Consider the following 4,285-nt stretch of genomic DNA (forward strand, 5'->3'; position numbering starts at 1 on the left):
ACAGATGGCATAGTTGTTACCAATAATTCCAGCACCTTCTCACTGAAAATAATTTGGGTAAATCTTGCACAATCTCAATCAGGCTACTGCAAAACATATTCACAAGAATTGTACTTGTGTCTTAAATAGATTGATTATAACCTATTTTTTTATATACAACATGTGAATAAACCTAAGACAGCCAGGAAGACATTTAACCTCTTTAAACTTCTAATCTTGTGAACACAACGATGTGTGTGTGTGTGTGTGTGTGTGTGTGTGTGTGTGTGTGTGTGTGTGTGTGTGTGTGTGTGTGTGTGTGTGTGTGTGTGTGTGTGTGTGTGTGTATTTCGCTGCAGTGTATGTTTTTTTTCTTCTTTTGTATTGAGTTTGCCAGCCTGAAAGTTTATATATTATTCAGCAGTCACACAAAGCTATTACACGTTCAGTTCTAATTCTTTACCATTTTGCCTTCCAAATGTGTCAGCAGAGTTGCTGAGTTGGTCAGATGCTTGATACACAATAATATGTATAATATATAATTGCAATACAAGACCACCAGGCAACACTGGCAGGCTCTGTATTTGTCATTCAACGTTTTGCAGTGTGTCTAGCACTGTAAAGTGCCAACGGGCTGCAGCACTCATTGCCTGTAGGTGTCTGTGCTTTGCATACACAATGAACTATAGTCTAAATTATGCCAAGAAAATACACACTGACTTTAAGTTGATTAGTATTGGAAAAAAACAATATACACTAAACTTGTATTGAAGATTTTAGATAGTGGATTCAGATTTAATAAAATGCTATCAAACCCTAACCCTACTGACCAGATTCCTATCTACTGTGTGCTGCTAAACCATTTTGGTAATATCTGTGATATCTGGTGTAGGGTTTTAATCAAAACACCATACAATGCAGTCACTTTAAACAGCAAACAAACAAGATAGCTACTGCCATTGTCAAGGCTCAGAGGCACATTAATGTTGTTTTCACAAGTGGTGTCTTTCAAATGCACCTGAAAAAATGAGACATACATATGATTTACAGTTGTAACTGATTGTACATACACATAGCATTCTTCATGGCGTTGTTATTGCCAAAGCATTATGTCTGTCAACAGATAAAATCACACTGCAGTCTACTGATGACATCAAGAGATGTATGTTGCTCTCATACATCACCTCTATGGATCCTGTAATGTTTTACAGTTTGACAGAGTGCTGAAGGATTATGCTGGTTGAAGGAGAAAGCTCTTTTTTATGATGGATGTGCATATGCAAGTTTGTGTTTGATTTGTCCCAACAATATGCTCGAAACAGATGCAGATATGCCTGGTTATGCATTGATGTGCACGCTATCAATGTGCTTCACCACTCCTAAGTCCGGGGTTTTACAACTGTGTGGGTTCAGCTCCTTTCATTCCCTGCCTTGGTCTTTCGCTAAAAAGGGAATAGCCCTAAGGCCTTAGCTGAGATAAGTCAGATGACATAACAGTGTTGGCAGGCATGGAGATAGCTCTGTGTGACTAACCATTTTAGTGACACTGTCTCAACTGTTTCTATTAATTGATTGGGACTGTAAGCAAGAATGCAGATCCTTACATACTTTATGTGAGAAAGCAGCAGAGTGGTGGCTTTCAGGCCCTGGAAATCAACAGGAATAAGGAAATAACATGCAATAGAGTTTGCATGTACAGAGCAAGTGCAGTGTGTGTGTGTGTGTGTGTGTGTGTGTGTGTGTGTGTGTGTTGGGGGGAGTGATGAAAGGGAAGAGGAGGTGATACAACAAAGAGCCCAAATCCCAGTGGTGTTTGAATCTAAAGCAAAGGACAAGTGCAACCACAGGTTGTCATGTGATTGATTGTGGTTAGATCATTCTCTCTGAAAAAGTCAAGATGTCTAACATGGACAAAAACTGTCACACACGGTTGCTGCAGATGGTGTCGTAAAATTTACAAAACAAAATTACATGACTACGTACCAACAAGCCAGAGATTCCAATGACCAATTTCCAACATCTTCCTTGTTGGCATAATGATGATATACAGTTGTGTTCAGTATAATAGCAGTGTATTTAAAAAAGTTAATAATGCTCAAAATCCTTAGAATAGCTTTTAATTCCATAATACCAATGCATTGGGAACACTGCACATTCAATTCAAAATCAAAACATGACCAAAATTGATTAAGTTTGTGTTATACCTTTACAGAAAGTGAAGAAAAAGGAATATTAGGCTGTTCAAAAAAAATAGCAGTATTTACATTTTTTCTTTACAAACTCAAACATTTACTGTATAAACTGAAAAATGTCTCAAAGGTTTGCTTTACTTTGAATCACTGCACTAATATTTAGTTGCATAATCATTATTTCTGAGAACTGCTTCACATCTGTGTTGCATGGAGTCGACCAACTTCTGGCACCTGTGAACAGGTATTCCAGCCCAGGACGATTGAACTACATTCCACAATTCCTCTGCATTACTGGGTTTTGCCTCAGAAACAGCATTTTTGATGTCACCCCACAAGTTTTCTATGGGATTGAGGTCTGGGGATTGGGCTGGCCACTCCATAACATCAATCTTTGCTCGCTTACTGGTGTGTTTTGGGTCATTGTCTTGTTGAAAGACCCATATGAAAGGCAGTTCCTCTTCAGCATAAGGCAACATGACCTCTTGAAGTATTTTGATGTATTGAAACTGATCCATGATCCCTGGTATGCGATAAATAGGCCCAACACCACAGTATGAGAAACATCCCCATAACCTGATTTTTGCACCACCATGCTTTACTGTCTTCACAGTGTACTGTGGCTTGAATTCAGTGCATGGGGGTTGTCGGACAAACTGTCTGCGGCCCCTAGACCCAAAAAGAACAATTTTGCTCTCATCAGTTCACAGAATGTTGTGCCATTTCTCCTTGGCCAATCAATGTGTCCTTTGGCAAATTTTAACCTATTCAGTACATGTCTTTTTTTCATCAATGGGACTTTGCGGGGGCTTCTAGCTGATAGCTTTGCTTCACATAGCCTTCTTCTGATCGTCTTCTTTGAATTTCCTGGAGCTGATCATTGGTTGAGCCTTTGCCATTTTGGCTATTCTTTAATCCATTCGAATGGTAGTTGACCGTTTTTTCCTACGTCATTCAGGCTTTGGATGCCATTTCGAGGCATTTGAAATCATTTTGGCTGAGCAGACTATAATTTTCTGCACTTCTTTATATGTTTTCCCCTCTCCAATCAACTTTTTAATCAAAGTCCGCTGTTCCTCAGAGCAATGTCTGGAACGACCCATTTTGCTGAGTATTTCAGTGTGAAATGCACTATAACCAGCATGCACAACATTTGCTTCCTTCCTTCCTTAAATATGGGCCATATTGACACCTGTTTCTTCACAGAATCAATCACCTCACTAATTGAACACAACACTGCTATTATTTTGAACATGCCCCTTTCAATTACAGATTCAATTACACAGAATGAGCAGCATGCATGTCATGACTGTTGGGTCTGTTGGTTTTCTATGACTCTACAACACTTACTAGTAAATGATTTGCCACGTAGAAATATCACTTCTACCAAAACAATTGATTTATGAGGTCAGTGATGTTGGACCGCTATTATTTTGAACACAACTGTATATATTAAATACAATGTTGATCAAACTTGATTTTTATTTTGTATTTTAAATTTTTTTATTTTAAGAGGCCTACCACAAAATAAATAAATAAATAAATCAGAATCAGCTTTAATGGCCAAGTAAATGTGAACACACAAATTTGAGTTTGGCTTTTTGTTTCTCTCAAAGTACATACACAGAAATAGACATACAGATAAAAACAAGGACAACAAAGATGAACAAGGTTAACCTAAACATGTGATTACTATGTACAAATATAAACAGATGATATAGATATAAATGTAAACCTTTACTGACCAGATAACACTGAGACTAGCCAGCTTTTTTCAAGTCACATATAAACATAACATAACAACTACTGTTATAGCATCTATCTGACCTCTGATCAATACAACCCCTGAATGATCTGTATGGATAAGGGAGCCATGATCTGCGTGGGTGAGGTAGTTGCATGAGCTCATGATGATGAGCAAAAACAGCTTCAAGTCAACACAATTCTTCTTTACATACACCGTATAACGACCTACCTACAGCTCACATATACCCATGCATACACTGACACAGATGCATACATACATGCATACACACACACATTCTTCTTTCTTTTCCATCTATCTTCTTCCTTTCCATTTATCTATAGTAAATCAAATAACAACACATCCATACTAG

Source organism: Sander vitreus, chromosome 13 (genome assembly GCF_031162955.1).
Source record: "Sander vitreus isolate 19-12246 chromosome 13, sanVit1, whole genome shotgun sequence".
Taxonomy (NCBI): Eukaryota; Metazoa; Chordata; class Actinopteri; order Perciformes; family Percidae; genus Sander; species Sander vitreus.